Source organism: Mchenga conophoros, linkage group LG9, assembly GCF_057382185.1.
Source record: "Mchenga conophoros isolate Kocher_MC1m ecotype Shallow Benthic linkage group LG9, M_conophoros_male_GT1.1, whole genome shotgun sequence".
NCBI lineage: Eukaryota > Metazoa > Chordata > Actinopteri > Cichliformes > Cichlidae > Mchenga > Mchenga conophoros.
Genome location: NC_140534.1, coordinates 33,577,060 through 33,600,025, shown reverse-complemented (window position 1 = coordinate 33,600,025; position 22,966 = coordinate 33,577,060). Strand labels below are relative to the sequence as shown.

At 41.3% G+C, this 22,966-nt stretch overlaps 1 pseudogene across 1 annotated transcript in view; it reads right to left on the bottom strand.

The window, feature by feature from the left end:
- The window catches only part of LOC146567728 (uncharacterized), a 36,283-nt pseudogene that overhangs the window by 2,332 nt on the left and 10,985 nt on the right, over positions 1 to 22,966 (bottom strand). Inside the window, exons 2-4 of the transcript XR_014893971.1 lie at positions 21,727 to 21,802; positions 19,678 to 20,526; positions 1,915 to 2,595 (exon numbers count right to left, since the gene is read on the bottom strand). The product of XR_014893971.1 is annotated as an uncharacterized LOC146567728 (transcript). The remainder of the gene's footprint in view (positions 1 to 1,914; positions 2,596 to 19,677; positions 20,527 to 21,726; positions 21,803 to 22,966) is intronic.

Here is a 22,966-nt window from a genome sequence, read left to right as displayed (position 1 = left end):
AGCTCTCCATCCTTTGGATCAGAGTCGCTTACTCCCTACGGGTATTATCCTGATAGGTGAAGTTGAGACTAGTTTAAGCCGGCGGCGAGGAGATTCGCTCAGCCTCTAACTGCCTTCATCTAAGTGCCCGCCCTGCACTTCCTTTGACTCTATGCTCTCATTTGCAACCTTAATGAAACATATTTGTAAGCCACAGTTATTAACGGCAGCTCTCCTCTAATGATCTATAGCACTTGTTATTGTGCTGAGTAAAATTTTGTGACCTGGACAGTACATCCCAAGGACGTATTATAATGAAGTACTAGAATAACCTATAAGAACCTAAATCTGATGTTATGGGTTAACACACAAAGTCTTACCATTTACTGTTTTAAGAAGGTAATAGAATCAATGTCCACAATTCTGACTTTGAATTAAGATAAATAATTTTTATTAAAGCAAGATTTCAGCAGGCGTTAGCAAACAGCTTAATTGCAATTTAATCAATCAAATCCAAATAATCAATTTATCACACTATAAACTAACTATTTTGTTGCTGAGTGACTACAACCGTTGTTGAGGTGTGTCTTCTTTTAGGAGGGAAGGAGGATCATCGTGCGCACTGATAGAATCCAGTTTCCAGTACAAGGCTCCCCGACTTCACCTTCTTGACTCTGATCCTAACTCAGCATACGATGAGTACGCAGTTTAAAATTCATAATCCAATCAATCGATCCACAGTGAAGGGCTATGACTTCTCCTCTGTTGTCCCTCTCTCTAAGTCTTTTCACCGCAGATCTTCAGTCTTCTCGCATCCTACTTACCGGCTCGGGACTAGAAGAAAAAGCCCCTCTCTGCTTTTGCCTCCCATCTTTAACACCTCTACGGACACCATATAATACAGATAGTTTTTCTATACTTGAGGAATTTCTAGGGCAGTGGTTCTTAACCTGGGTTTGATCGAACCCTACGGGTTCGGTGAGTCTGTTTCAGGGTTTCGGTAAAGCCTCCGCCGTGACATGCACGGCTCATCTATGTCTTGAATTTGAAAAAAAAAAATTGTATTTTATTTTTCGCTAAAGAGGTGCATATGGAACTGGTAGCGTTCGGTACCTCCAACAAGGTTAAGAACCACTGTTCAAGGGTGACTGTAGCTCAGAAGGTAGAGCAGGTCATCTACTTCAGCGGTTCCCAGCCTTTTTTGTGCCACGGACTGTTTTATGTCTGTGTATATTTTCACGAATCGGCCTTCAAGGAGGGGAGGATAAATGCAACAAAATAAAACCAGTACCCAAAAAAAAACGGGAAAAGACCCAGGGAAACCCAGTTAACGATAAAAATGATTAGTGGCGACTGCTGATCTACATAATCCACTCTGCATGTCACAAGATACTAACCCCAAGCTGTTCTCCGATGGATCCAATGGAGTGTGAATGTTAGATAGAAAAGGGAGAAATTTTCACTTTGTATTATATTAGGAATGTTTTAAGAGATTTGTGAGAGTTGACTGAATATTCTGTAAATGAAGTATTTTTATATCCCATTGAGATTTTAATTTAAGGTTAATTAACATAACGCTTCAAAAGAATTGCAACTGTAAATCCTCAAATATGGCTACAAGGTAACAGTAACCGTTGTTTTTAATTAGATGACTTATTATGTTCTTTACTGACACTGTCAAAATTCCAGCAGCCATGGCAAATGTAATGTGGGCCTAAATATGGTACAACGTGGATATTGTGAATACAGAAAAGTAATAATGAACTTTTTTCATGATCATGGATGAAAAGAAATAATGATTGAAATCTGATCATCAGCCAGCACTGCTGTTATAGCTAGCAGAATTACTAACTTGCTAACAAGTTACTTACTTACTGAGCAGAGTTGATCCAAACAGTGACACTGAAATTAGAAGATAAAAATATAAATACATACCTCACAATTACTGCACTTGTAGAGTTTCTTTCTGGAGTGCATTTGGTGGTGTTTTCTCAGGTAACGTGGAGATTTAAAAGCCTTATCACACAGGTCACATTTATAAAGTCTCTCATCAGCGTGGGTAAACATGTGGAATTGTAAGTGTGCATCTGTTGTAAACAGTTTCCCACACTGATCACAGAAGTAAACACCATTTGCAGTGTGAATGCGTTGGTGTCTATTTCTGTTCCCTAAAAGGCTAAAGGTTTTCCCACAAATGTCACAGCTGTACGCCTTAATTCCAGAGTGGGTAACTTCATGCTTTAGTAAGTTGCCACTGCAATTAAAAGTTTTACCACACTGATCACAGGCGTACGGTTTGACTCCACTGTGGACAAGCTGGTGTCTTTTTAAGTTTCCAGGTTGGGTAAAAGATTTTCCACACAAGTCACAGCTGTGCGGTTTATCTCCACTATGGATGAGTTGGTGTCTTTTTAAGTTTACTGTCTTGGTAAAAGACGTTCCACACAAGTCACACCTGAATGGTCTCATCCCAGTGTGGATGAGTTGTTGAATTTTCAGGTTAGACTTTCCAGTAAAATCTTCTCCACAATCATCACAGCTGTATGTTTTCTCTCCCTTTATTCTGTGAGGTTTGTCGGCCTCCTGAGAGCGCTGACTTCTCGCTCCATGTTGGTCCTGCAGTGACAGAGATACAAACAGAGGCAGTGAGTGAAATGCAGTCGTGGAACAAACTGAAACTGACTCCATTTTGGAATCAAAGATGTCAACAAACACATTGTAGGTGTGTTACCACCACCTTCTGCTGATAGTTTCACATTACAATTATGTGCTACAATGAGAGTTGGACTGAAAATGACATTATTAAAGAAATATTGATTACTTGAGAAAATCTTGTACTTCATAACAAATTCTGAGTCCAACTGATGACATTGTTGTTTCAATGTGTTCTGATAAAATGTGATCTTTGTATTTTCTTGTAACTTCTGTGGTTTTTGTTTGTGAATGTAGCTTCTCTATTTATGGAGGAGCCCAGGATGGAAAATATAAAGCTGCTGTTAACATCCAGCTGTGCACACAGTTTCAATAACAGCGTAACTGAGATATTTTTCTCACCTCCTGTGTTGAAGTCATCGTTTCCTCTGTAGTGGCTGAGCTGAGTCCAAATGGCTGAAACTGTTCCTCTGCTGCTCCACCAGACTCTTCTCCTCCTGTTACTCAGCTGGGACACAAAAGTATAGATATGCATTTTATCCCTTATGTGATAAGGCATGTGATCAAAAGTGGGTCAATTACACTTCTTTAGGGAGAACCCCTACCAGGGTTTAAAAAGCTGGTACTCTCCACCATCCACAACTGGACAATAAAGTTTATTGTGACCCTGATACTGCAGCAGATTGCTCTGATTGCCCATGTATGTCAATAAACAAACATTATGCTTGTAAATAATTAAATGTGCTACTACTGCCTCTACTTCCGCACACTTGGGATTTTTTTTTCATTCTAATGTGAAGTGTTTGTTGTGTACTAAGAAATGATGGCATAACATCACCTGATTTATGGGTATCATCTAGGCAGAGTGGAATTAAGAATTACACCTACAGACCACACTGACCTGTGGATGTGAACATAGGTAGCTCTTCTGTGTTGTGCCATCTGCATTGCCAGAGGTTGTTTGGTTTCCTCAATGTATAAATCACGGCATTCCTCCTGACACTTAGACTACATTTAGAAAAAAACATGTCTGAACTGTTTCAATACTGCTGACATGAGGGATCACTAAGAGTTTTCGTTTAACCAGCAGCTGTCCTTCTCTACCGCCTGGGGCTTACTTTAGGTGCCTTCTCAGCTTAGGCTTTCCTCAACACTGTGAATGGGTTGGATAATGGCAGGTATTATGTATCCTGAAACAAGATAACATTCTTTAGTAGGGCCAGGACTCTCCAGTCAATTTACACCTACAGGCCAGTGGGAACTCTTTCAATGATGAGACATCCTGGACCGGGAGGAACGCTAGTTTGAGCAGAGTCAAGGAGGCCATTTACGCGAAAATGGAAAGACCATCTCTGAATCGAGGAGGGGGCCTAAAGGCACATCTTTCATGATCACTAAATTTCCCCTTGTGGGACAATTAAAGGTTTATTCTATTCTATCTTACAATGTTGTGATTCCAGCCATTCCCCAACTCTCTGTGAATGGTACTCATGGCCATTGATCAGTGGTTTTTGGTCAGTGGTCATGAGAATTTGCATATTAATGATCAAGGAACTGACCTCCCAGCCCATTGTTTATTCAGTGGGTGAATTTCAGTCATTGTGCAAAAGTATTGTTTATGCAGTCAGCTGAGACTGAAGAAGTCACTTGGAATTAGTGATGAAACGTTTCTCCCGGTATGCAAAGGTTTTGGCACCCCTGATAATATTCAGGATTGTTCTTCATAATTCATTGTTTTTTTGGATCAGTAATTTCATTTAAATATATCATATAGCAGACAAACAGTAATATTGAGAAGTGGAATGAAGTTTATAGGATTTACAGAAAGTGTGCAATAGTTACTGAATTAGGCAGGTTCATAAATTTAGTCACCTCAACAGAAAAATGACATCAATATTTAGTAGATCCTCCTTTTGCAGAAATAACAGCCTCTAAATGCTTCCCATAGCTTCCAATGAGAGTCTGGATTCTGGTTGAAGGACCATTTGTCTATACAAAACATCTACATTTCAGTTGGACAACTCATAAAACTATGAAGTCATATACAGTGGGATGCAAAAGTTTGGGCAACTTGTTAATAGTCATTATTTTCCTGTATAAATCGTTGGTTGCTACAATTAAAAATGTCAGTTAAATATATCATATAGGAGACACACAGTGATATTTGAGAAGTGAAATTAAGTTTACTGGATTTCCAGAAAGTGTGCAGTAATTGTTTAAACAAAATCCGGCAGGTGCATAAATTTGGGCACTGCAAAAAAGGAAATAAAATCAATATTTAGAAGATCCGCCTTTTGCAGAAATTACAGCCTCTAAACGCTTTCTGTAGGTTCCAATGAGAGTCTGGATTGTGGTTGAAGGTATTTTGGACGATTCCTCTTTACAAAACATCTCTAGTTCATTCAGGTTTGATGGCTTCAGAGCATGGACAGCACTCTTTAACTCACACCACAGATTTTCAATAATATTCAGGTCTGGACTGAGATGGCCGTTCCTGAACGTTGTACTTGTTCCTCTGCATGAAAGCCTTAGTGGATTTTGAGCAGTGTTTCGGGTCGTTGTCTTGTTGAAAGATCCAGCCCCGGCACAGCTTCAGCTTTGTCACTGATTCCTGGACATTGGTCTCCAGAATCTGCTGATACTGAGTGGACTCCATGTGTCCCTCAACTTTGACAAGATTCCCAGTCCCTGCACTGGCCACACAGCCCCACAGCATGATGGAACCACCATATGTTACTGTAGGCAGCAGGTGTTTTTCTTGGAATGCTGTGTTCTTTTCCCTCCATGCATAACGCCCCTTGTTATGCCCAAATAACTTTTCGTTTCATCAGTCCACAGCACCTTATTCCAGAATGAAGCTGGCTTGTCCAAATGTGCTTTAGCAAACCTCAAGCGGCTCTGTTTGTGCTGTGGGCGGAGAAAAGGCTTCGTCTGCATCACTCTCACATACAGCATCTCCTTGTGTAAAGTGCGGCGAATGGTTGAACGATGCACAGTGACTCCATCTGCTGCAAGATGATATTGTAGGTCTTTGGTGCTGGTCTGTGGGTCGACTCTGACTCTTCTCACCATTCGTCGCTTCTGTCTATCCAAGATTTTTCTTGGTCTGCCACTTCGAGCCTTAACTTGAACTGAGCCTGTGGTCTTCCATTTTCTCCATATGTTCCTAACTGTGAAACAGACAGCTTAAATCTCTGAGACCGCTTTCTGCATCCTTTCCCTAAACCATGATGGTGAACAATCTTTGTCTTCAGGTCATTTGAGAGTTGTTTTGAGACCCTCATGTTGTTACTCTTCAGAGCAAACTAAAAGAGGGAAACTTACAATTGACCCCCTTAAATACTCTTTCTCATTATTGGATTCACCTGTGTATGTAGGTCAGGGGTCACTGAGCTTACCAAGCCAATTTGAGTTACAATAATTAGTTCTAAAGGTATTTTTAGTATGTTATTTGCAATTGTGTTTGTTCTGGGAAAGATATTGCAGACTGAGCAATAATGCATTTCGTGCATTTCTAATGGGTCTTAATGGGGGCCTTTCTTAAAATTATTGGTCCCAGTAACAAAGGCACTTGACTCAGAAATTGAGGGAAAACCAACAACACACCCGGCAGAACATTATGTTATTTACACGGGTGCACATAAGTGGTGCGCATTCGCTGTCAAAATAAAAGACGCACCAGATAAGAAGTTGCAGCGCGCGTTTGCGTACATATAAAAAGCTGTTTTTGTCCACTAGAGTGGGATTTTCACGGCACATTCTGCACCACATCTCTGTGCGTTCATCATTTGTTTGAAGCCAGCTCACCTCCTGCAAATACTTTTCCGAGAATACGCGCTTCTTTTGTGGTTTGTACTCCTGACATTTCTTTGGAGGTGGAGGAAAACCAAAGTAATTGCTTAAAGGAGCTTCTTCGACATCTTTAAGAGTTCTAAACAAATGTCTGTCCTCCTCCAGAAAATCTTATGTACGCAAACAGGCGTTGCAACTTCTTATCTTGTGCACGTTTTTTTATTTTGACAGCGAATGCGCACCTGCGGACCACTTATGTGCAGCCCTGGTTATTTAGCTCGTCATATTGCAGCCACAGAAATTATTTTGTCCATGAAACCATAAAGCTGCACTTTCTTTTTGCCTCATAGTCTGATTTGTCATAACTTTTCTGTTTTGTGGTAAGCTTTTCTTTGGCTGTCACTTCTTCACCCTGACCTGTCTTATTTGGCTCAGCAGAACTGAAATATATATCCTGCTGCTTTTACACACGTACTCACATACAGGGAGTGCAGAATTATTAGGCAAATTGTATTTTTGAGGAATAATGTTATTATTGAACAACAACCATGTTCTCAATGAACCCAAAAAACTCATTAATATCAAAGCTGAATGTTTTTGGAAGTAGTTTTTAGTTTTAGCTATTTTAGGGGGATATCTGTGTGTGCAGGTGACTATTACTGTGCATAATTATTAGGCAACTTAACAAAAAACAAATATATACCCATTTCAATTATTTATTTTTACCAGTGAAACCAATATAACATCTCCACATTCACAAATATACATTTCTGACATTCAAAAACACAACAAAAACAAATCAGCGACCAATATAGCCACCTTTCTTTGCAAGGACACTCAAAAGCCTGCCATCCATGGATTCTGTCAGTGTTTTGATCTGTTCACCATTGACTCCATCCTCAACCCGAAAAGGCCCCACAAGCTCATCTTTGATGATACCAGCCCAAACCAGTACTCCACCTCCACCTTGCTGGCGTCTGAGTGGGACTGGAGCTCTCTGCCCTTTACCAATCCAGCCACGGGCCCATCCATCTGGCCCATCAAGACTCACTCTCATTTCATCAGTCCATAAAACCTTAGAAAAACCAGTCTTGAGATATTTCTTGGCCCAGTCTTGACGTTTCAGCTTGTGTGTCTTGTTCAGTGGTGGTCGTCTTTCAGCCTTTCTTACCATGGCCATGTCTCTGAGTATTGCACACCTTGTGCTTTTGGGCACTCCAGTGATGTTGCAGCTCTGAAATATGGCCAAACTGGTGGCAAGTGGCATCTTGGCAGCTGCACGCTTGACTTTTCTCAGTTCATGGGCAGTTATTTGGCGCCTTGGTTTTTCCACACGCTTCTTGCGACCCTGTTGACTATTTTGAATGAAACGCTTGATTGTTCGATGATCACGCTTCAGAAGCTTTGCAATTTTGAGACTGCTGCATCCCTCTGCAAGATATCTCACTATTTTTGACTTTTCTGAGCCTGTCAAGTCCTTCTTTTGACCCATTTTGCCAAAGGAAAGGACGTTGCCTAATAATTATGCACACCTGATATAGGGTGTTGATGTCATTAGACCACACCCCTTCTCATTACAGAGATGCACATCACCTAATATGCTTAATTGGTAGTAGGCTTTCGAGCCTATACAGCTTGGAGTCAGACAACATGCATGAAGAGGATGATGTGGACAAAATACTAATAATTCTGCACTCCCTGTAAAGCTCAGCGATTCTCTGCGCGATCAACCTCTCACATGTTTAAGCTGCGGGAGATTTCACTTGTCATGTTTGCATAGTAAGCTAACGATTAATAAGACGACGTCAGAGGAATTGGTGCACAAATAATCGTCACTCACCAATCAGTGCTGTCGCTCTCTATACACAGTTCGCGCGATTGCAACGTGAAAGCAAAAAACGAGCGCAAATTCAAACGTGATTTCAATGTGTCACATATTGGCAGTGGCTCACCGATGCCAAAGACATAATTACCCAGCTACATTTCCGAAAGAATGCAAAAGCATTGACATATATTTTTCCTTCCTATGACAGCCCGACGGGCAGAGATAGATTTTGTTAGCCCGACTGGAAAAATCGCTAGCCCTGCTTCCGTGCTTACCTTTAGATGAGCCCACAAACCGAGAGAAACTCCGCGATGAAGCTGCAACTCTTTCCAAACACAGGAAACAGATCAGGGAGCAGAGACCCACGTGGTTCACGCTGATCGCAGCTACGATCCAGGAGACAAGGGTGGGCAGATCGATGCAGATATCAGGACGTTGGTAGTGGTTTATGATCGATGCTTTAGTTTCTCTTCTCTAAGTTCAGTCCTTTACGTCCGTTTCATGACAAAGCAGCGCTCTCTGCTCGACTCCTCTCCTGCTCACACACTTTGCTCCGCCCTCTTCTTCCTGCTCTGCCGTGGTTTGTTGGTGTCCGGTCACGTGAATCAGCTGCACAGCGCAACATCGTGGGGTGTGTTCCAAAGCGACCCCCTTTCTTCTTTTCCTTGTGTTCTATGAGAAAGTTATCGTTGGAAGTAGAATTGTTAAGGATTAAGGAAAAGAGAAGAGCGGGCTGAGAATTTGAACAGCCTTACTCTCATCTCTCTTTAACAATGTGACACCGGCTGTCCGCCCTGTTGAAACTACAATGTGCTGAAGATTACAAAACAAACATCTTATTTCGCCACAATATGTTCTAACCCTGTTGTTTTATGGTGGTCATATAAATGAGAACCGTCTCTTAAAAATATTCCTTTACAAAGTTTGAATTTTAAAGAGGAAGTAACATTTTGGGTCAGATTTACTAACGTCTGCAGCAGCAAAGACTTCTTTTGATGTTAAAAAACTTCTGGATTTACTGAATTACTCAGTGTTAGTTTGCGACTAAAAGTTTTGGCACATGTTTTTGTAAGAGGTTCACTTTCAGGAGAAAAATAATTAAATAAGTCACACAAATGTAAATTACAAAGTCTGTGGCACACAATTTACTGCAAATTGCACAAAATCCAACATTGAAAAAAAAACGTATCCTGTCTTATGCCTGTAGGTGTTAGGACAGTTTAACTTTATGATGGGAAATGTTTGTGGAACAACTGTGTAATTTGGCTTAAGTTTTTATTTCAGTTCCAAAACTTTGGCTCTGTCCTGAAATTCTCCAGTCAGTCCCAACGCTGAGTGTTTTGAGGCTAGCCCCATTTATTATTTCTTAATAACACAGTTTTTAATGAAATCAAGCAGAAATGAGTTACACTTCTTTTGTTTTTGCAGTGCACACAGCTAACTCTCTCTGCTGAATATGTAAAAAATAAAAGTTTTACTGTGTTACATGCCTGAATGTTGCTCATGGTATGATGGGAAATAATGTTTTCCATTCTTTAGCACATTGAACAGTCAGTTTTCATAGAGTTCAGGTTTATAGGATGAAACAGTTTGTACTGATGCATCTGTCCTCTGGATAAATCTGTACCTGGGTCCTAATCCTCAGAACACTTTGCACAGTGCTCAGGGATTTCTATCAGAACAGTTGTCTCTTATATCAAAAGCATTTTGGTTCTCCTTCAGCCTCCTCGTATTTATCTCAATTTCCTCGCTGTTGTCGGGGAGAGACTCATATATGAATCATGAGCTTATTCTGTATTGTTGAACCACTAAATTGTGCTGCTCTTTGCACACTTAGAGGTGAAGGGACCAGAGGCAGCAGCAGCAAAAACATCAGACAGCAACAGCAGCCCAAGCCTCATAGTACAGGAATATGAGGTGAGGCGCACACTGAGGGCTGTGAACCCCAGGAAGGCCGCCGGACCAGATGGGGTAACCGCAAGGGTCCTAAAAGAGTGTGCAGACCAGCTGGCTGGGGTCTTCACTAAGATCTTCAACACTTCACTGTCCCAGTCCTGCGTCCCGCCGTGCCTAAAGTCAGCCACAATTGTCCCACTGCCAAAGCATACTAACATTAGCAGCCTCAACGACTACCGACAAGTTGCTCTAACACCTGTTATAATGAAGTGCTTCAAGAAACTAGTCCGATGTCACAAAATGTCCTGCTTGCCACCCACACTCGACCCGCTCCAGTTTGCATACAGAGCTAACAGATCAACTGAAGATGCCATCGCTACAACGCTCCACACCACCATCTCTCATCTGGAAGTGCAGGGCCGTTACGCCAGGCTGCTCTTTGTTGACTTTAGCTCTGCTTTCAATACGATACTTCCAGACAGACTAATAGTTAAACTGCTGGAAATTGGACTTCCTGCTACCACCTGCCGCTGGATCAGAGACTTCCTCTCAGATCGTGTACAGAGAGTTAGGGCGGGGCCTCATCTTTTCTCAGCCCTCAGCCTCAACACCGGCTCTCAACAAGGCTGTGTACTGAGTCCCCTACTGTACACTCTGTACACACATGACTGTGTTACACATTCACAGCACATTTCTGTGCTTTCTTTCAGTGCTCCCCCCCCCCGAGATGTAATATGCTTTGAATTCTAGCCAATCATTTTACCTTTGCGAGCGTAGTAGGCGGGCACAGGTACGTACGTTCTTTTAGAGCAGAGCTACAGATTAAAAATGCCCAAGGCGAAGCGGTCAAAAGTCTGGCTGTACTTCACAGCAAAAGATGCAAACTCAGCAGCAACAAGTGCTTCAAGCTGACACTGTGCAAAGGAGGTAACTCCTCGAATCTGATGAAACACCTGGTGACGTATAGCATTTTGTTAAAAGCCGAGAAATGCGCCGTATTTGATAGCTTGCTGCGAGACCTCACACCGAGCACATCTACTGTGGGTGGGTTGCCTGTTATCGGACCCGGAGTTAGCAACATCCCCAAAAACCCGAAGAGGAGAGTCCTGGCCCCTAGCCCTGCCAGTGTAGCAGAAATGATGAGGATGATGATGCAGCAGCAGCCGTTCTTCTCTGCGTGAGTAGCTTAATGTTGTTCGTGTGTAATTTACGTTGAGTAGGCTAACCACGCTATTACATTAATGCATGTAAGGTGAACTAGCAAACATCATCATAGCTACATGCAGCTGTCTTCTTGTTTGATGGCAGATACTCCCTTCACCCTGGCTAAAAAGGCTGAAATGACCAAAGAAAAAGTGGAAAACAGCTGAACATGAGAGGTTTTTGGACAAAGTTTGTGTTTTTTTCTCCATTGATTATGCACAACTTCCAGCCGAAAGTGATACTATTTATGCCCCATATCTGCAGAAAAGGTTAACATTGTTATCTTTTCACAACCCCCCCCCCCCCCAGCTAAACGTGAGAGTTTTTTGGACAAATTGTGTGTTCTCCATTATTTAAGCACCGGCACTGTTTCAAAAGTACCGGTTTGGTACTGGTATCGGATTAAACCAAAACGATACCCATCCCTACTCCCTGTCCAAGATGTGTACATCCTCATCCTTGAAAGAGTGTCCACTGGCCTGTAGGTGTAAATAGACCAGAGGTTGTTTGGTTTCCCCGATGTATAAATCCTGGCAGTCCTCCTGGCACTTAACAGCGTACACTATGTTACTCTGTTTGTGTCGGGGGACCCGATCCTTGGAGCGGACCAATTTTTTGTGCAGCGTGTTTTGGGGTTTAAAAGCCGCAGAGACCCGGTGTTTAGAAAAAATGTGTCTCAACTGCTCCAATCCTCCTGACACATATGGGATCACTACAGGTTTTCGCTTAGGCAGCGGTTGTCCTTCTCTCCTGGATCAGCTGGAGCTTTCTTTAGGTGCTTTTCCAGCTTTGACAAAAGTCCAGCTGGGATAAACACATTTAGTCAGTCAAACCTTAAATACTGATCCGTATGTGTAGGTTTACGGTACACGTCAGCTTTTAGATGTCCCCCATACTGATGGAAGCTGGCGTGCACCGTAAACCTACACATACGGATCAATATTTAAGGTTTGACTCTCATCATCCACTGGAGCACAAACTGGGTGTCATTAGGACGCTACAACACAGAGCGAACACCATCCCCACTGACACAGCGGCCAGCTGCATTTATTGCATTGAAATGCAGCCAAAGCCGCGGAGTCAAGGAGGCCATTTATGTGAAAAGGGAAAGACCATCTCTGAATCGAGGAGGGGGCCTAACGGTACATCTTTCCCCATCTTACAATGCTGTGATTTCAGCCATTCCACAATTCTCTGTGAACGGTACTCATGGCTCGGTACTCTTTGATCAGTGGGTTTTGGTCAGTGGTTGTTGATCAATGGTCATGAGAATTTGCATAATCATGATTAAGGAACTGACCTCCCAGCCCATTTGTTCCTTCAGTGGGCTGGTTTCAGTCATTATGCAAATGTACTGTTTATAAGATTGGGGAAACCTGCAGTCAGCTGAGACTGAAGAAGTCATTTGGATGAGTGATGAAACGTTTGTTCCACAAAACGCTACGTCCAGATGAACAGAATCAACTGTTGGAGATACACACTTCTCAGTTACTCATTATATATGCTCTGGTATTGATTACTTTCTTATGAATGTAGTGAACAGGCATCAGAACAATTAGTCTTCTACCAACACAGCAGATGTCTCTGACCATAAGACAATCCATTTATCCAGGAGTAAAATGACTGATCATGAGTATACTAAACAATGAAAGTATTATAAAAGACACTAGGAGAGAAATCATTGGATATTTACAAGAGAATAAGAATAGCCTGGTTGAGCCCACTTTAGTTTGGGATGCAGTCAGGGTGATAATGAGAGGCTGGAGTATGATGAATGTCGCGAGAGAGGTGATATCCCAAGTGAAAGAAGTTAAACAACAGATCTAAAGAACAGACCCAATATTATGTCACAGAGCTTGTTAATGATATTAATTTATCTTCCACATAAGTAAATCCTAAAAAGTTTATCTGAACGTAGTGTTTTCAGCGGTAGAAACATTTAATCTCTCATCTAAGTGACTTCAGTCTCAGCTGAACAATATTCTGTGAGGTCAGTTCCTTGATCATTAATATGCAAATTATCATGTCCATTGATCAACAACGACTGATCTCATAAATGACTGTTTTATTTTCTCCCTCAAGCCTCCTTTCTACAACAGTCTTTTTACATATCCTCTCAGTACGCATTATTTTATTTCCTCCTCTGTCTTACCTGACATCAACAGGTTCCCATACCTTAGAATTCTTGCTTGTTTGACATTTCCTATCATCTTTTTCAGTTCTCTTGATACCACAATTGGACTTAATCGCATGTTCTCATTCTTCTTCTTCTTAAGGTTCAATATTAATTTGAATTCCTCTCTTACTATTTGAAGCACTCGCTTCATTTGAACCAATTTCCCCTATCGCCCGTTTCCAACTTAGCGTTCCAACCAGACTTTCATTGTCGTCAATTCATTCATTGTAGTCCAGTCAAAGGCCAGCTTATGCTAACTGCTGTCTACCTTCTTCCTCCAAAATTAAGCCAGCCTCCACGAGAGCTTCTCTAGCTAGGTAGGTCACATCTGCTTCCAGCATCTCACCCTGGTAGAAACTCCGTGATGAAGCTGCAACTCTTTCCAAACACAGGAAACAGATCAGGGAGCAGAGACCCACGTGGTTCACGCTGATCTCAGCTACGATCCAGGAGACAAGGGTGCGCAGATCGATGCAGATACCGATCCAAATATTTGTAGAGGAACCAGAGGAAAAGGCAATGGTGACTGAAAGAATTGTGACTGGAATTCTTTGTGTTTCTTCAAGCATTTTCACCTATAATTTGAGGGACTTCTTCAGTTCTGAGACCAATTGATGGAGATCCCAGATTTTACGCTATAGTACAAGCGTTTCCTTTGGAGAGTCATTTACCAAAGTTGAAAGAGTAACCTTTATGTCACGGCTGGGGGCAGTCGTGTGGTGTATTGAAAAAAGGATCCAAAATGCAGGTACTGGCTGGGGTGCGAGTGAGTTTTTATTTACAGCGGTGAGAAGGTGACAAAACAGGAAGAGCAGAGCAGGGAGTAAACAAACCTAAACTGGGAAAACTAAAGAACAAAACTTAAAGCAGACACTCACGGGAGGAGGAGCAAAATGAACAAAGAGAGATGGCAGAGAGACGCAGAATGAATACCGGGTAACAGAATAATGCAGACTGACATGGAACTAAACAGACGACGTGACAGAGCACAGGAAAACACAGGGCTTAAATACACAGGGAGTAATCAGGGAATAATCAGGGAATGGGCCACAGGAGGGAGACACAGCTGGGAGCAATTAGGCTAACGAGACAGGGAGAGGTAAAACTGAACACACTGACATGACACATGAACTTTCAGAATAAAACAGGAAACTAACAGACACAGAGAACCAGACAGGACACTGAACTTGACAGGCAGACTCATGAGCAGACACAATAACACCATGGACAGACAGAGGGAACACAGAGAAGGGAGCAGCCAGGCAAAGAACAGAAACCTAACAAATGGCAAAATCACAACAGAATACATACTCGGAATGAACAAAAGCATAAGGAAACACAAAACACTGAGTCCTCAGACTCAGGACCATGACACTTTATCCTTCAAGAAAAAACAAAAAGAAGAAAAAAAACCCTCCACACTGCACAATAAGAATATAGAAACTGATTTATTCATTTGACTACTGAAAAAATGTTTTAAAGGTTTTCTTTAGCATCTTTATCACTGTCAGCTTTGCAGTTCTTTTGCTGACAGAGACATCACTCATGTCCCTCACACTAAACAATTAAAGAACCAATTAGAAATAAGCCCTGAGCTGACAAACAACAGTCCTCTGAGAACTTTAATCTCTAACAGTTCTTTGATGCTTTATCCAAATTTTCTAAAAATACTTTACCCTCTGCAGGTCAACACTGTATATATGAATGTGTTCTTTGCTTGATTAAATAAAGCATAAATAGACTCACTGCTCCACCTTGTGGTATAAATTTCTTTATAAATTATTGCATTGAAATGCAGCCAAAGCCAATTCAGATTCAAACAGAATTTTAAACAGTAAAATAGAAATAAAGACTTCAAAAACAATGAAAATATAAAACTAGAAAAATATTGAACTGATTAGATTATTGCAGTGTTCTTCTTTAAACATGAAGTTTGAACTTTTGCTGTAATAGTAACTGGATGTAAAATATATTTCTATAGATTTATATTACAAGCACTACTGCTAAACACTATTGTTTCCTGAAGGAAAATTATTTGAATGTAAGAGGGATAACATTTTAGAGCAATAAAATTTCCCACGCGTGGGACAAATAAAGGTTATCTTATCTTATTTATGCAAAATTAAAAGAAGGAAAATTGATGTGCATATCTTTACTTACACCTTCCCAAATTAAACATTCAGGATTACTTCCTGCAGGTCCAGGAATCAAAGCTACATCATCAGATCCAAGTCTGACATCAGCTGACACTTTTTGCAGCAGATTCCAGCTGAACTCTGTGGAGCCTGATCTGATTTTAAGTCTGACCCAGAAACCAGAAGAGGATCTTCAGATTCATTGTGATCCAGAGATGGGAGTGATTTCATGATGACGCTGATGTTTGCACAGAGCAGATAATGAAGTGAACGTTTTTACACATTGGTAACAGTGAAAGAGTTTATTTGAAACGTGGGATCGTTTGTGATCGGAGTATGTAGTGAGATTCCTAAAACTCTTGTCACACTGGTCACAGCTGAAGTTCTCTTCCATGTGTCTATTTTCATGTTTGTTACGAGACCCTGGATGTGAAAAGCTTCTGTCACAGTGTCTGCACTTGTATGGTTTCTCTCCTGTGTGGACTCGTTTATGACATTTAAGCTCACCTGCAGTGGTGAAGGATGACCCACATTGATCACAGAGGTGCTTTTTAACACCACTGTGGAAGAGTTCGTGTTTTTTTAAATCACCTAACGTGGGGAAGCCTTTCCCACATTCTTTGCAGTAGTTCATTTTGTCTCCAGTGTGTCTACGTTGATGTATTTTTAGGTTTCGTTGCAGAGTGAAAGTTTTTCCACAAAGGTCACATCGAAAGTCTTTCCCACCACCACAGTGACGACAGGGTTGAGAACTGGATCCATCTGTGTCGCTCTGCTTCTAAACAAAGACACAAAGACAGAGTAAGTCAGGGAATTCCTTCAACTTTATCATCCTGAATGTTGCCTGAAATAAAGAGCATCTCTGCCAACGTCCAATTACATTTCTTCTGTTTACATTATAACACTCAGCTTACTGGGCTACAATAACTGTCTTTGATGTAGAGGAACAGCAACAAGCACTGGTACCCTGGCTGCAAACAGAGGCTCACCATACTTTGAGGAAATGTAAGTAAAACCTATAGACTATTAAAAGTAATGCATTAAAGAATAAAGTTACATTGAAACGAAGCACCATGGTTTTTCTTCTGACATTACCAATAAATCTGATGTGTCACATGGCCCTCTTCCTATTGAAAAAACAAAAGTTGCATCCAAGATGGCCGACTTCTAAATAGCCACTATGGTCACCTCCCATCTTGATGAGTTTGCTCCCTCACATATACTAATATGCCACAAACAGGACTTTAATATCACCAACCATTCCCATGTTATTACGGTGTATCCATATAAATGGCCCACCCTGTCTTTACATGTAACATTGTTATGAAGAAAAAATGTCAAAAGCAACCACTGGCCCCCGTGCATCTTCACTTTATAAAATTTGGCCCTTTTTACAAAAAGTTTGGACACCTGTGCTGTGCATAAAGCAGGGGTGTCAAACGTACGGCCCCCGGGCCGGATCAGGCCCACAAACGGGTTTAAAACGGCCCGTGAGATGATTTTGTAAAGTATAAAAATGAGCAGCAATTTTTCAATAAAGAAGCTGCTGTTCCAATTGTGTCCATTGGATGGCGCAATAGCAATTGTGAGCTACTTTGTTTTGCCCGCGAAATTTAAACCTGATGTGCTTTGGCACCCTTATTGCCCCAATATGTCTCTGTCAAAAAAGAGAAAAGTGGATGCAGAGTGCAGAGTGTTCCAAGAAAAATGGTCATCCTCCTATTTATTCACGGAAGTGAATGGGAAAGCTGTATGTTTGGTGTGTTCCCAGCATGTTGCAGTGCTGAAAGAATATAACCTCCGTCGCCACTATGTGAGTCTTCATGCCGACAACTTTCAAGGACAGCGGAGAAGAGAGAAGGTGAATGAACTGTTGGCGGGTCTGAAGAAACAGCAGTCTGTGTTTACTCACAGCCGAGACATCAGTGATGCTGCAGTGAAAGCTAGCTACCTCATTGCTAACGAAATTGCACTAGCTTCAAAACCATTTAGTGAGGGTGAATTTGTAAAAACATGTATGATGAAGGCATCGGAGATTGTGTGCCCTGAAAAGCGCCAGGCCTTTGCAAATATCAGCCTGACAAGAAACACAGTTGCCGACAGGGTTCCTGATCTTTCAGCGGATTTGGACAGCCAGTTGAAGCCAAAAATAAAGTCATTTATTGTGTTTTCAGTTGCAATTGATGAAGGCACGGACATTACAGATGTTGCACAACCGGCAATTTTCATCCGCGGAGTTGATGACACATTGACCGTCACCGAGGAGTTCGTGGAGTTGGTACCGATGACAGATACAACGACCGCAGCTGATATTTTCACTGCACTCGTCGGCGCGCTGGACAGGGTGGACTGGTCGCGCGCTGTTAGCCTGGCTACAGATGGTGCGCCCTCAAAGCAGGCGTTGTAAAAAAGTTCAGAGATAAAGTGCAATCTGCAAATGGAGGACGTGATTTTTGGACTTTTCACTGTATTTGGCACCAGGAGGCTTTGTGTTGCAAGTCACTGAAAATGGATAACGTCATGAAGGTGGTCATCCAAACTGTTAATTTCATCCGATCCAGAAGCCTCAATCACCGTCAGTTTGACAGTCTTCTCAGAGAGAAAGACCACATCTATGGCCTGCCATGCCACACTGAGGCAAGATGGTTGAGCCGAGGTGCTGTGCTGAGGCGCTTCTTTGATTTACGAGAAGAAATTGAACAGTTTATGGAAGAAAAGGGCAAACCAGTGTTAGAATTTCATTCCGCAGAATGGATGCAGCACCTTGCATTTATGGTGGATGTTACAGAGGACCTGAATAACTTGAACAAACAGCTGCACGTTGTCACGCAGTATTATGACAGCATACGTTCTTTCAAGTTGAAGCTGTTATTGTGGGAGACGCAGCTCGCTGGTGGTGATGCAGCTCACTTCCAAAGTGTGGCAGATATGAAGCGGTTTAAAGATAAAATAACGGGACTGTTACTAGTTTGAGCAACGATTTCAGATTTTTGGTGAACTGGAGAAAGACTTCAAAGTTTTTTGCTCGCTGTTCACCGTGAATCCCTTTGATCTGCCTGTCAGGATCCAACTTGAAATAATAGACTTGCAGTGTGACTCGGATTTGAAGGGCAAATTTGCCGCAGCTGGCTTGAACACATTCTATCAGAATCTCTTGCCAGGTTACCCCAACTTGACAGCCCTCACAGCAAAACTGTTGTGCATGTTCGGAACCACGTATCTTTGTGAGCAAGTTTTCTCTGTAGTGAGCATAAATAAAACAAAACTGCGCTCAAGGCTCACGCACAGGCACTCGAATCACATCCTGAAGTTAGCTGCCGCTCAGGATGTGAAGCCTGATATTGATGAGCTGGTGAAAGCTAAAAGATGCCAGGTATTAGGAGTCAAATAAACTATGCAACCCCACTGAAAGTGCTGCATGAGACACCCTGATGTAGTTCTGTGATCTGTGATATACTTCTGTGAATCACTGAGGCACTGTGTGCTTGTGTGTTCTTAGTCCTCAGAATTTTCAAATAACTTGAGGTGTTTTGTAATTAATAGCTATGTTGTGCCTGTACTATTTTGAACATACTGTCCACAGGCTCTAGCTTTATTTTTATGTTGATCGTATTAAAACAAAGAAAACAATTTGAACTTGTTGTTTTTAAGTTAGTATATACAATGATTTTACCAGTCCGGCCCACTTGAGAATAGACTTTTCTCCATGTGGCCCCTGAACTAAAATGAGTTTGACACCCCTGGCATAAAGTTTTTATGTCCTGTTGAGATTTGAAAATTACAAATAATTTAAATAATGAATCAGAACAAGTGCAACTGTAAATCCTCAAATATGGATACAAAGTTACAGTAATGATTGTTCTTAGTTTGAAGACTTATTATGTTCTTTACTGACGTTTTCAAAATTCCAGTAGATGCCATTGAGTCCAGTAGAATTACTACATGCGAACATAATTTAATGAGCAGAGTTGATCCAAACAGTCAGTCTTAAATTAGAAGACAAGAATATACATACATACCTCACAGTAACTGCACTTGCAGAGTTTCTTCCTGGTGTGGATCTGTTGGTGTTCTTTCAGGTAACGTGGAGATTTAAAAGTCTTCTCACACAGGTCACATTTATAAGGTCTCTCCTCAGTGTGGGTAAACTTGTGGTTTTGTAACCGTGCATGTGTTGTAAACAGTTTGCCACACTGATCACAGCACCAAACGTCATGTCCAGTGTGAATGCGGAGGTGTTTATTTCGGGTCTCTACACGACTGAAAGTTTTTCCACAAATGTCACAGCTGTACGCCTTAATTCCAGAGTGGGTAACCTGATGACACTGTAACTGGCTACTGCGAGCAAAAGTTTTACCACACTGATCACAGGTGAACGGTTTAACTCCACTGTGGACAAACTGGTGTGCTTTTAAGTTTCGAGGTTGGGCAAAAGATTTCCCACACAAGTCACAGGTGTATGCTTTAACTCCACTGTGGATGAGTTGGTGTGTTTTTAAGCTTCCAGTGTGGGCAAAAGATTTCCCACACAAGTCACAGTTGCATGCTTTAACTTCACTGTGGATGAGTTGGTGTCTTTTTAAGTTTCCAGGATCAGTAAAAGATCTTCCACACTCGTCACAGTTGTACACTTTAACTTCACTGTGGATGAGTTGGTGTGTTTTTAAGTTTCTAGGATCAGTAAAAGATCTTCCACACTCGTCACAGTTGTACACTTTAACTTCACTGTGGATGAGTTGGTGTGTTTTCAAGTGTTTAGAACAGGCAAAATCCTTCCCACACTCATCACAGCTGTATGTTTTCTCTCTCTTTCTTCTGTGAGGTTTGTCGGCCTCCTGAGAGCGCTGACTTCTCGCTCCATGTTGGTCCTGCAGTGACAGAGATACAAACAGAGGCAGTGAGTGAAATGCAGTCGTGGAACAAACTGAAACTCCATTAGTGGAATCAAAGATGTCAACAAACACATTGTAGGTGTGTTACCACCAGAGATGGGCAGTAACGCGTTACTTGTAACGAGTAAAGTAAGGGATTACTATTGCAAAAACGGTAATTAGATTACCGTTACTTTCCCGTAGGAACGCTGCGTTACTGCGTTACTAAAACTGTGATTTTTTGCCAGAATGTCTCATGACAGTGACGTAAGCGAGTGCGACGTTCGTGGCAACAGCTGTGTGCAGATCAACAATGAATAATATATCGAGTGTGGGAGAGAGCATGAGTGTGCAGCGTTTAAAGCGTGGAAGTACTGACCTTACTTTGAGTTTGATTCCATAAAAAGTGACAAAAACATTAGCGTCCATCGTGCGTGGGAAGAAAACTTATTTTTTACAGCGAAAAAACCCCTAAACTTCCAAACAAGCACCGAGTGCACAACGACGTAATGGGAAACTCACAGAGAAACTCGCGGATTCTTCCACTGACCGCTGCGGCACACCTGCACCAGGGTAAACCTCCGCCTACCCCAGTCCTGCTATACAGGTGAAAATAGAGCAACAGGACCGCTGAGTCTTTGACTTTATTTATTTTCTGCTGTGTTTTACTTGCATCTATTTGAAAGACTGAGTGTAAACAAAAAAAATATTTTATTTTATGTGCTGGAATGTGCAGAAAATAGGTTTAAATGTTAAACTCATTTATTCAACTCAGAGAATGTTGCAGATAATTACATTTTTGCTTGATGCATAAAGTTAAAAGATTAAAACTAATAAAACAAGTTTTAAAAAGAGACTTTTCCATTTGATTACATTTTGTATGATGATTATGCAGAAAAAGTAGAATTGGGCTGAAAGATCTATCGCTTTATCACCTCTTCAGGTTGTAAATCGTGTTTTTAAAAAGTAACTAAGTAACTAAGTAATTAATTACATTTGAAAATAAGTAATGAGTAAAGTAACGAGATTACTTTTTTGGGGAAGTAATCAGTAATTAGTTACTGATTACTTTTTTCAAGTAACTTGACCAACACTGGTTACTGCCACCTTCTGCTGATATTATCACATTACAATTATGAGCTACAATGAGAGTTGTAACCTGCACACAGTTTCAATAACAGAGATATTTTTGCTCACCTTTTGGGTTGAAGTCATTGTTTCCTCTGTAGTGGCTGAGCTGAGTCTAAATGGCTCGTCTCCTCCTGATGATCAGCTGGAACAAAAAATATATTTATATGTATTTCATCCTTGACCAAAAGAAGCTGAGATGGAAAGCTCAAATCCACTCAAACTAAATATCTTCAGTCAGTGTGTCAGCCTCCAGTTAACGACAGTGATGAGAAACTGCACTACTGAACCTCCACTGACTGAATAACTTTAGTTTGGTGCTTCATTTGAACCTCATAGATTTTATTAAACAAATTGGATAAAAACTTTGAAAAACTGAAGGTGAGCTGATAGTAAGAGGGTCATCATCTGACACTAGGGCTGCCACGATTAGTCGGCTAGTCACAATTACGTCGAAAATCAAAATCGTCGACGAGTCGTTTGAAGCTTTGTAAGATCCCAAAAGACGCAGGAATAAGTAGTAGGATTTAAGAGTGTAATAACGGACTGAAACAGAAGATGGCAGCACTGCATGTACAAGGATGCCAGCTGCCGTTAAACCCCGAAAAAGAGGTAGCTCTGTCCCAGAATTCATAGCGCAGCCCAGCTCAGTTTCCAACAATGGCAAATATTACTCTTATTATTCTTTCTGGGTCACAAAATAAACGTTTAACATATTTTCAGGCGAGAATGTAGCTGTGTAAACCTCAAATATCTGCTCAGTTTATCAAGACACCACATATTTTCAATAGCTAGCCGGGGGCAAGGCTCACTAGAGCCCGTGGGAACACCGGACTCCCGGCAAATCGTTTTCAAACCCACCGCCGTCTTTCGCTACTCAGGTTAAACATGATATATAAGTCACTTAGATAACTTAAACATGTTATTGTTTGGCTTTTTTTTAGTGTTTTATTTGTTCCTGAGTAAATCGGTTTGGCTGAGATTAAAGTTATAGTTTTGTTTTTTTTTTACAGCTGAATAAACGTCAAGCAGACAGCTGATTATCAGAAGTGTGAGATGCTCGAGAATATACTCCGGTGTCCCGTTATATTTTAGATAGCAAGGAGTTTATTAAACTTCACCGAAACAATCTGCAAATTTCATTAAAATTTGATAAACTATCATCTTGTCTTTATTTTTAGTTAGCACATACCTTAAACACTTAAAGCTGTAAGCTAATGATAGTTATATAAGAGCAGATGCTGCTGGTGCAATAAGCTCCACGTTTTACGTCCAATGGATGCATGATCTGATTAGTCGACTAATCGCA